Below are 12,325 nucleotides of genomic sequence, written 5' to 3'. Positions count from 1 at the left end.
ACTAGCGGCTCAAGAATTAGTCAAAGAACAAATACAGGCAGGACATCTACAACCCTCCACTTCTCCTTGGAATACCCCTATCTTTGTCATAAAAAAGAAATCTGGCCAATGGAGATTATTACATGACTTAAGAGCTATTAATGCACAAATGTACCCTATGGGTCCCATACAAAGAGGATTACCTGTAGTTACAGCTTTACCCAAATACTGGCCTACTATTATTTTAGACTTAAAGGATTGTTTTTTTTTTCTATCCCATTACATAAAAGAGACTGTTGGAGGTTTGCTTTCACCTTGCCTTCACTCAATCACACACAACCTGATCAACGGTTTGAGTGGACTGTGCTACCACAAGGCATGGCTAATAGTCCCACTTTATGTCAAATTTATGTAGATAAAGCTTTAGAACCAGCAAAAACTAAGTTCCCAAAGTTGCTGATTTATCATTATATGGATGATATCCTAATATGCCATAAAGACAAAAACCTCCTAGAGGAAGCCTTACAGTTCTTAATATCCACGTTACAAGTACATGGATTATTTATTTCTCCAGGAAAATTACAAATGGGAGAAGTTCAAGAATATTTAGGTACAAAACTGACAGCTACTATGGTAAAACCTCTTAAAATAACCATTAGAACCAGTGAACTTAAAACTTTAAATGATTTTCAAAAACTCCTTGGAGATATAAATTGGATTAGGCCATATCTGAAGATTACCACGGGGGAGTTAAAGCCTTTGTTTGATATACTTAAAGGAGATCCTGAGTTAAATTCCCCAAGGGTGCTCACTCCGGAAGGCCATAAGGCACTTGCTTTAGTAGAAAAAAGATTACAACTAGATCACACAGATAGATGTGATCCATCCCAACCTCTCATGTTAATCATCATTCCAGAACAACATAGTCCCTATGGAATCATATGGCAAGGAGGACCTTTACAAAGTGTCAATCTCCCAGCATCGCCTACAAAACAGTTACAAACATTTCCGAAGGCGACAGCCCAGTTAATATATAAGGGGCTAAAGGCCTGTATTACTACATTTGGAAGCCACCCTAAGATTATTATTGTCCCCTATACCAAACTTCAAATACAGTGGTTAGTTCAACATGATGACGATTGGGCTGTTTTACACTGTTCAACTACAGCAACTTTTGATAATCATTATCCTAAACATCCTTGGATACAATTTTGTAAAAACACTCCTGTTATATTCCCTAAAATTACCAGAACACAGCCTTTGCCAAATTGCCAAACAGTCTTTACTGATGGTTCAAAAAGTGGAGTTGGAGCTGTAATAATTGGAAATAAAACAGAAACTATCATTCTCCCTCCTTCATCTGCACAAGTGGTGGAACTTGCTGCAGTAGTCTTAGCTTTCAATATCATGATAAATCAACCTTTTAATCTGTTATCTGACAGTCATTATGTGGTACAATCAGTGCCTTGTTTAGAAAATGTGCCTTATATTCCTGATGGATCCACAGTTGCTCCCTATTTTCGAACCTTGCGTGCCTTAATTTTAGATCGCAAATACCCTTTCTATGTAGGACATATTAGAGCTCATTCTGGACTGCCTGGTCCACTTGCCAGAGCTAATGCTGAAGCTGATAGGGCAACAAAAACTGTTTTTGCTTTTACTATGTTAGAACAAGCTAAAATGTTCCATACCCAATTTCATGTTAATTCCACCACCCTTAAAAGAAAGTTTAATATATCTAAAGAAGCTGCCAGACAAATTGTTAAGACATGTCGACATTGTGCTCCACTATTGCCAGTACAGTCTGTGGGGGTAAATCCCAAAGGACTGCTGCCCAATCATATTTGGCAAATGGATGTTACTCACTTTCCTGAATTTGGAAATCTTAGATATACTCATGTGTCAGTTGACACTGCCTCAGGAGTGATCATGGCCTCTGCTCACACGGGTGAAAAGGTTAAAGATGTCATACAACATTGTTTACAGGCCTTTGCAGCCTGGGGCATTCCTAAAATCATTAAAACTGACAATGGACCGGCTTACACATCCAAAAGTTTCTTGCAATTTACACAAACTTTTAATATACAACTTATCACAGGAATTCCTTATAACCCTCAAGGACAAGGCATAGTGGAACGCACTCATTTAACGTTAAAAAATTGTTTAATAAAACAAAAAGGGGGAATAGGTGCTGACTTTAGAGCACCTAAAGATAAACTAAATTTAGTACTTTTTATCTTAAATTTTCTAAATGTGGATAAGAATGGGACCACGGCTGCAGAGCGACATGCTAATCCCACAAGTACTCAAGTGTGGGTTAAATGGAAAGACATTCTCACAGGAGTATGGAAAGGTCCAGATCCAGTTCTGCGGTGGGTCCGAGGGTCTGTTTGTGTCTTCCCACAGGATCAGCAAACACCGATCTGGATACCTGAAAGGTTGACTAGACTGGTGCATCAAAACAATGATGAAGAACATCATGCTGATAAGCATCCTATTGATGATGACAATGACACCGATGAAGACTCGAGACCTGTGGGCAATAGTTAAAGCCTGGCCATATCCTTTACCGCTAACTAACACCTCCCCTACCCTCCCACCTTTGTTTTCTACAGGACCTAGGACTGGATTGCCGACTGTCATCATGGATCCCAAGGAAGAACCTTATAATTTTTCTACCCTTTCTCTGCCAGGTACCCTTTGCCTTGATATCTCTACCAATAACAAGTTTGTTAATGACACTTCTTTTAGGCCTTGCATTCAATTACAGCGAGAAGTACAAGGGTTATTTTTAAGGCAGCCTACTAAAGGGATTGATTTCCAAGAATGTATGACTGTCACCCAGGGTAAAGTTACAGGGACAAGAAAGATTACTATTTCAGGGCGAGTTGTCTTTCTTGAAGGTTTAATCCCAAAGCGACTGGAGCTGCCATCTACTGGATTTCACACACCTCGTGTTTTCCCTCCTTGTGACCCCAAATTTTCTAGTCCTCCCATTTGGACAGGTTGTCAACATGCTAAAGGAGCAGCTCCTATTCAACATGGATTTTATTTCACCCCAAACTTTACATACCAGCAATCTGTGAACAATTTTATCCAAAACCTCGTCTACCTTGGCTTTTGTCAAGATATGAATCCTTTTGATAATTGGTTCCTATTTACCTCCCAAGCAGGATATACTAATCTTCAGCCATTGTTTGCTCTACAGGGAGGGTCGTTTAAGGCCTGTTATTGGAATCACACTTCAGATCATACTGGCACGGGCCCTTTCCAGGCCAGTGAGATAGCTTGTAACAATACTATAACATTGTATTCCACTCCTGTGTGTGTCTATCCTCCTTTTATGTTCCTATTAACTAATGTTTCTAATGGCACGACCCTCAACTGCTCTGGAACTAACTGCTATCTTTCTCAGTGTTGGAACGCAACAAAATATTCCCGAGCCGTCATTATGCGTATTCCTACTTTCTTGCCCATACCAGTTTCTGTTACAGATGATGAATTGCCAGTATTGCTTTCCAGAAATAGGAGAGATTTTGGAATCACCGCAGCAGTCATTACCGCTATAGTTGCATCAGCGGCAGCTGCCACTGCAGCAGCTGTAGCCTTAACTACATCTGTACAATCTGCAGCCACAATCAATAAGGTGGTTCAACAGACTGCTACTGCCTTATCTACTCAGCAGACAGTGGATCAACACTTAAAAGCAGGGATTCTTTTAGTAAACCAACGAGTGGACTTGCTTCAGGAACAAATGGACATCTTACAAGAACTGTTAAACGTGGGATGTATTTATCGTCTGACGGGACTGTGCGTTACACCTGTAGCTTACCATAACCTTAGCTATGCAGCAAACTTGTCTAGAATCTTGTCTGCTCAGCTACAAACAAATTGGTCTTATACATTTGATAATCTTACTGCTATTCTTAGATCTCAAATTGTTAGTCTCAATGCTACTAGAGTTAATGTAGCCCCTATGTCCGAAGTGCTAAGTTGGCTTTCCTCTTCTTTCAGTTTTGTAAAACAATGGGCAGGTATGGGAGCCTTTTGTATGTTCATGGTTGTTGCTGTTGTCTTCCTCACACGCTTTATCATGCGCATGCGCCGAGATCAAGCTAGAGATCGTATCATTTTCCATCAGGCCATGGCTGCCCTAGAGGCCGGCAGTTCCCCACAAGTATGGCTCACGATGCTGGATCGCTAGCCAGACGGGTAAGGAAGGAGGTGACCACCGTACCAACCTAAGACAGGAGCTGTAGCATGCTCTGCAGTTATCCGATGACGGGTAAGGACGGTGGTTGACCACTCCGCCTAAGACAGGCACGGTCCCGAGCTTTCCTTTTCTTTTTAAAGAGAAAAGGGGGAACTGTCGGGGTTTCGGCCGGACCCCTGGCCCTAGGTGTGGCAAGGCTAAGATGGCGCCTGGCAGTGAGCCAGAGCAGTTAACTTTTGCACAAACAACTGACATTATTTTGAGGAAGTTCCAGGGATTGGCTAAGCTCCCTGATGGACAGTACAGGTCCACTGTATGCCTGCCTTTGCTGCCTATATCTGTTATGCTCCCCCCCCCGTGCGTAAATGCTGATTGGTTACTGTACTATAGATATTGAAGTGTAAGTTCCTCAAAGAGGAGAACAAAGAAAGAACTAAGAGAAAGTAAGCGCGCAAAATAAAGAGCTCATAAAAAAGAACCAGGTTTGCGTCTCGTCTCTCTGCGGGCAGGGAGCGCGACAATTAACCACTAGTATATGTGATTGCATATACATAATACATCTGAAAGCAAATGTTTGTATAAGCCTTGTCTAAATGTTACATATACACACATTGTAAACTCTTTTCAATGTATTACAGATAAAATTTTGTGTTAGTCTTTACAATGGAATGGAAATTTGAATTTATTTTTGGAAGGCAAGACAAACTGCCTGATTTGTTTAAAGGTTCACAAAATGAAACATGAAAACATTTTCCCATATTTTCAAAAAAGGAAGTGAAGAACTCTTAGTTTTTCTGCTTGATATAATGTTTTATTAAATTAACTGATATTCAAATAGACTTAGAAAACAATAATGAGAAAATTGCAGAATGACACTTTTAAAAGTTGATAAAGATCAGCTTCAGAAATAAGACACTTCAAGAGTAGACAAGAGACCAACTTCATCTGAGTTAAAACACTGTCTCTCATCCTCAATGTTGCATGGCTCCAAAGTAGGCAGGTATTAAGCTGATTTAAGTCATGCTACAAAAATAGATTTTTAAGGTAAATATTACAATGGTCAAAAAATAAACTGGAGATAAAATAAAAATTTAAATAAAAATTTGGGTAACTGCAAAATATATTCAGATTCATAAAAGAGTTTTAAAGAAAGTATACTTTGTGTGTTATTTAATTGATAAATATGTGAATATTTGTAGGATCTAAATAGATACAAAAGATATATTAGTGTTCATCTTGTGCTTTCCTTGAAAAACTATGTAGAGGTTGCCTTCTAGTGTTTTGCAGATGAACTATTTCTAACAGAAAAACAAAGTTAATTTAAGACAAAAAGTCATCACAGACAGGATATGATGCTGTTTTCCAGTTCTGATTCTAGCCCTAATTAAACAAAATGGGTAATTATAAAATTGCAGCTATTAACATTAAAACACATTACTCCTATGTTAAGACTGGTGACACTGAACTGCTGGATGTTTAAAGCAAAAATCAGAAGATGAAAACAAAGGTAGTAAAATAATTTGAAAAAAAATCCATTATTTTGGCCTTGCACTCTAAAGTAAGCTGGCACCCAGGGAAAGATGGATATTCCCAAGGACCTAGAACTTCAAAGAGTCACTGGACTACAAAATATGAGGAACCCAGAGGAACCTAGGGAAAGGAGGCCAACCAGTGCACATTCTGCACAGAGTAGGGTCACTGGAAAGGGAAATGTCTCTGGTGCTTCAAAGATAAATCTCTATATCAAAACTATTGTCTAGAATTGGTGATGAAAATAATTTTCCCATTTAAGCAGAAACTGTGAGTTTATACCCACTTAGCTAGCACTACAAAACATCCTTAATGAAATACTTTAGACCAAAATATTAAAATTACAAATCAATTACAAGAGAAAAACAAAAACCACAACTGCAGATTAAATAATATATGCATGAATGTAATGCATGACAGTAGAAATTAGAAATCAAAATGGAACATAAAGGGCATGCACTCTTTAATCAAAAGACATAAATTGGCAGTTTAGATTTTAAATCTATGACCTTTTGTATTCTCAGTTAAATTCAACAATATTTAAAGAAGGACTAATGACATTTCTCCTCCAATTACTCTGTTAAAGAGTAAGTGAGGAAAAGCCGCTAAGTTAATTCTATAAAGCCAGTATCATGCTGATACAAAAACCAGACAAAAATATTTTTTAAAAATTACTTCATATCAATATTCCTGAAGAATGTAGATGAAAACATTCCAAGTAAGATATTGACAAACCACATTCACAAACACATTAAGAAGGTCATGCACCACTCTCAAGTGGATTTCATCCCAGTGATGCAATATTGATTCAACATAAACAAATAGATAAATGTAATTCATCACATAAACAGACTTGAGGATAAGAATTACATGATCATCTCAATTGATGTGGAAAAGGCATTTGACAATGTGCAGCATCCACTGAAGTTTCAAACAGAAGTGACATCAACATTGTAAAGGTCATATATCATTGATGCAGGGCATCGTTATACATAAAGGAGAAAATCAGAAACAATTTCCTCTAAAAAGAGGATCAAGTGGGGACTTGGGTTTTGGCTCAGTTGTAGAGAACTTGCATAGCACATGTGAGGCACTAGGTTCCATGCTCAGCACCAAATATAAAAATATCAGTAAAATAATAAAGGTCTATCAACAATGACAAACTATACTGGAAAAAAAGAGAATCAAGTCTAGGATGTTCACTGTCGGCAATATTGTCCTTGAGAAAGAAAGTGAAGGGATGCAAGTGTGGGAAAAAAGAAATCAAATTACCTGCTTACTGTTTATATGATCCTATACCTACAACACTCAAAAAAAAAAAAAAAAACGCAAAAAGACTTCTAGAACTCACAGATCCAGTAATGTATTAGGATACAAAGTCAATATATAGAAATCAATCACTTTCCTATATGCCATCCATGAATCTTCAGAAAGAGAAATTAGAAAAACTTTTCCATGCAAAGTAATACCAAAAATAGAGTAATTAGGAATAATCCTAAGCAAGGAGGTAAAAGATCTCTACAATGAAAACTAGAGAAAAATGAAGAAAACATTGAAGTAGATGATACAGGATGGAAAGACCTCCTGTATTTTTGCATTGGCAGAATTAATATTATAAAACAGGCCATGCAACCAAAACCATCTTACAGATTCAATGAAATGCCCGTCAAAATATCAATAATATTCTTCACACAATGAGATTGTAACAGAAAACTCTCCCTGTAAGAAATGAGATAGAAATACACCTACAGGAAAACAAAAAAGTACCACAAATAGACAAGATCAGGAGAGAAACTCTCCAAGACATATCATAATCAACTTCTAAAATAAGGAATATGAAAAGCTGCAAGAAAAAAAAAAAACACCAGGTCATATTAAAGGCAAACCAGTAAAATTTACCTCTGACTTCTTCAAATCAGGTCCTGATATGAAGAAGAGCCTGAAATGAGATATTCCAAATTCTAAATAAAAAAATTGACAGAAAACTTGCTATATCCAGCAATCTCTCTTTCAAAATCAGTCAGGAAATACAAACTTTTGATGTTATGGATAAACTAAAGAAAAACGTGAATCCATGTCAGAACTACAAAGAATATTCCAAGATAAGTTGCACACAAAGGAACCCTAAAACAAACCCCAAAGATTCCACATTGATGAAGCTTGCTAGAAGAGTAACCAAATGAGTAAAAATAAAAACAGAATCAGAATTAAATATGGAAAATAAATGATAATGATAGGAAACTAAAAATACATATAGATACTAACTTGAAAGTAAATGTTCTCAACTCCCTAATTAAAAGACATAGATTAGCAGAATGAATCAAAAGAAAGATCCAACTTTGTGGTATTTCCAAAAGACTCACCTCATAGGCAAAGACATCCATAGGCTGAAGGTAAAAGGATGGAGAAGAATATCTCACCCAAATGGGGTCTGAAAGTAAGCATGTGACAAAGCAGATTTCAAGCAAAAATTAATCAGAAGATACACAGAAGGACACTACTTTATAAAGGGAACAATTTAAAATGAGGAAATAACAATGTCAGATGTCAGGGGACACTTAAAAAATAGTTCTTGACATCAAGTTCCCAATAGACCTCAATACAATCATACCAAGTGTTTTTAATACACCCTTATCACCAATGGACAGGTCATCCAAACATAAAATCAAAGAAGATATTAACAACTTAAATAATACTATGATACCATAATTTGAATTGAACTAATAGACATTTTGAATATATCACTTCCAAAGTGTATTCCTATTTTCCCTCAGCATCCAGTTTTTTCTAGGGGTAAACTCACTCACCTATACACATGTATATATGTGCATACTCAAATTAATCTTCATGGACACACAGCAAAGCAATTCTTCAGTTCTGTGTAAACAAAACTTACTCAAAGATGCTTTTTTATTTAGAAATTCTTGGAGACCAGAGCTTTAACCCTTATTGAGAAGTAATTGCAGTTTAAGAAAACAATTTCCATAATACATCTCAAATATCTTTTATCAAGTTATATACCAAAATGGAAAGCTACTTTTGAGAAATTATGCAGAAGCATATGGTTTTAAATATTGGAGCAACTTCAGAGAAGTTTCTAACAATAATTTGTTGCCCATAATTAATTTTGAGTTAGAAGGTTTACAATGACTGCTTTTCACTTTTGCCTCCATGGGGAGAGAAGAATGGGGTATTGTTTCTTCATGGAAAGAGTGAAGAATGGGGAAGAAAATTCACATGAGTCTTGATCAAGGAGTATCTGTTACATCAGGAGCAACCTGCTGACAATGTGGCACCCACAGCCAGCACTGGCCTCATCAATGAAAGTGACCCAGGGTGCACTGAGCTAGCAGCTCCATTAGAAATGCTGTTCTCAGTGTTTATGAATCAGACCTAATCCTGCTGCCTCTTACCAGTGTGGTTTCTAAGTACATCACAGCATAGATTAAGAACACATATTTTGGCTGGGTTCTAGCTCAAGTGGTAGAGAACTTACTTAGCATGTGTGAGCACTGGGATGCTTCCTCAGCACCACGTAAAAATAAATAAATAAGTAAATAAAGGTATTGTGTCCATCTTCAACTTGAATTTTTTTAAAATGTACACTAATTGTTATTTACTCTTATTAACAAAATTCTCATTTGTAATGTATTGCTCTCAATAGAATGTGAGAAAAGTAAATTTCACAAGACCACTAGTTAACTTGGTTTAATGTTAATCACATTTTTTGTTCTATTCATGTTATGAGAAATAAAAGCAGTTCCTTTAAAAATGTAAAAATAAAAGTAGGAGAACCTAATGTGTCAAATATCATAGAAACATTTGGTAAACTCTGGTGATATATGCTAAAGGCAAGTATATGTAAACATGATCAGAAGAGTGTATGTTTGTGTGACTTACATATACTTATACATGTATATTTATTTGTGTACATATAAACACATGAAAGTATCATCAAACATGCAACAGAAACTACATGCCAATGCTTTCATGATGCTCCAGACTGAAAGACACACATGTGTTGTATTGATCTGTTTCTGCTGCTTATCCAAATGCCCACAGATACTTGATTTTAAAAAGAAATGTATTGAGCTACAGTTTTGGAGATTCAAGAGCATGGTGCCAGCATGTGCTCAACTCTGGTGAGGGCCTCACAGCATATGGAGTCACAAAGGTGGGATCATGTGCAGAAGAGAACACAGGGAAGGACAGGGAGCAAGAGACTTGCTGGAGGACAACCCATTCTCATGGGAGCTGATATACTCCAGGAGATCGTCATTAGTAACCTTCAGGGTGACCTCCCATGACCTTGTATTGCATCCATTTCTCAAAGGCTCCATGACCAACAACTCACACTGGGGCATTTTGCCACATGTGGAACTTGTGGGTGAAAACATAAATCACATCTAAACTAGAACACGTGTATATCAAGAGAGAAGTGCTAGAAATGTTTGAAATTCCTTCAGTTAAATCCTGTCATCAACAACATGGGAAAATACAAATTTGAAGTATATGGAACTTTCAAAGTCAAATATAAAACATGTTCAACTATTTCGTTTATATAAACTGTAAAAGAGGTGAAAGTGATCTATGCTGTTAGAAGTAACATACTGGTCATGATTAGGGACACATACAGGAAAGAGAAGTCATACAAACTAGGATTTATTTTTTACCATGTAGGAGTTGCATGCACAGGTGAGTACAGTTCATGCATTTTCATTGAAAAATGAGTGCCAACTTACACATACAAACATTTCAAAGGTATGTACCAGTAATTCAATAATGAGTCTTAAAAATTAGAACCCAGGATTTCATATGATAAAGGGGTAGAGTATATAAAATTAACATTCTAATTGGCTTAGGAAAAGATAAAATATTGCATTATGAAAATAATACAGCACATATCAATGGAGAAAATACAATATAAACTGTATAATAAGTAGGACATCAGAAGACATTTACATCCAATAATGCCAAAGAGTACATAAAATATAGGTCTAATTTCATTGTAAAAGACAAACCGCAGTGCTCATATTGTTATTTCCTTCAAAAGACACAGCTGAGACATAAAAATAAATGTATGTAAATAAAAAATACATCCCACATGTTTTCACAAGTTAGTCAACCAGTATAGCAGGAAAAGAAAGAAAGCAGATTTTATACTGAAGATTTTTGCCATGGTTTTAATTGGAATATTAAATCTGAAATTTGTATTTGTTTCATCTAATTTTCCAGAAACATTGTTGGGTGGATAATAACCTAATCTAAATGATATGCATGTGCACATACTTATGGGCACATACACACACACACACACACACACACACACACACACACACATGAACACTGTGTGCAGATTATCATCCACTGTGATATGACTATCATTTTTCTTTCAATTTTAAGGATAACAATGAAGAAACAAGTTAGAATTGTGCAAGAGCTTACAGTTTACAGGTTCTCCTGATATCAGGGATTTTGTATTTCTTATCCAAGTGACACAGAGCCTGGATGCATTGGAGTCCCTGCCCATGAGCAGAAAGGGGCTGACAGCTGGGAAACATCCAGCTACTATTGAAGCCATGTTCACCAGGAACCAGTTGGGATTATAAATAAGAGTCAAACAAACATGAAAAGTACAGGAAAGTGTGTAAAAAGACACAAAGGTGCTCAGCAGGAGAAGGATGGTTTTGGTGGCTCTGGACTCAGGGGAGGACCTGGGGAAGTGAGTCTTGTGAACATGCTGCATTCTCTGCTTGTGCCTGTGCAGGATGAGCACCATGGAGCTGCTGGCCCAGAGCATGAGGCCCACACACACAGCATCAGGAAATGAGAGCAATGCTGGAAACAGTGATTGCAAGGTTTCATCAGGATGAACACCAGAACAGTACCCATAATCTATCAGGCTCGTGACATTATTTTTGTTTCTTTTTTCTGTCATAAATTTAATAATAACAATATTTTAAGCAGGTAGAGAATCCAGCTCATGTACATGGAGGAGCCAATGTACTTAGGAGCTTTGAGTTTAAGCTCTGAAAAGCTGAAGTCCTCAGGACTGATCTTGATGACCTGGTAGATGCTCAGGAGGCAGGTGCTGCCAAAGGATACACCCCTGCCCACCCGCTGAAGATAGAAAAGCAGCTTGCATCCAATATCACTGAGAAAATCTTTTGCTCCAAAAGCTGCCACTGTCTGAGGAACTCCTCTACAAAGGAGGATTAACAAGTTGGCTACAGTAAAGTGATTAAGAATCAAGTCTGTGGGCCTTACCCTGCACCCAGTGAGGCCAAGGCCCAGGAAATGCAGGAGAAGAGATAAATTGCCCAGAGCTCCAACCACAGTCTGTGTCAGGAAGATGATTCCTATAGCCACATCACTGGCTGCCATCCTGCCAGTTCCCTGCTGTCCCAGGCAGGGTGTCCTGAAGAGGAGGAGAAAGCCTAGGCTGCACGTGTCCTGTCAACCAAAACCCAGCATGGCCCCCTCTCCTGAGAGTTCACTGTGAAAACTTACCTAAGGTTTTATTTTCACTAGCAGATTTTACTCAGTGTTGTATGACATGTGTCAAAATCCCTGCTGTGAAGGCAGCATACAGTGATTCTTGAA

General features: G+C 37.5%; 1 pseudogene; it reads right to left on the bottom strand.

Annotated features, from left to right (window-relative positions):
• Window positions 1-11,120: 11,120 nt before the first annotated feature.
• LOC124966181 (vomeronasal type-1 receptor 4-like) lies at window positions 11,121-12,106 on the bottom strand (annotated as a pseudogene).
• Between the last annotated feature and the right edge of the window lie 219 nt (window positions 12,107-12,325).

This window comes from Sciurus carolinensis, chromosome 16, assembly GCF_902686445.1.
Source record: "Sciurus carolinensis chromosome 16, mSciCar1.2, whole genome shotgun sequence".
NCBI classification, from domain to species: Eukaryota; Metazoa; Chordata; class Mammalia; order Rodentia; family Sciuridae; genus Sciurus; species Sciurus carolinensis.
Note: the sequence above shows the minus strand (reverse complement) of the source record. Positions and strands in the feature narration are given on the sequence as shown.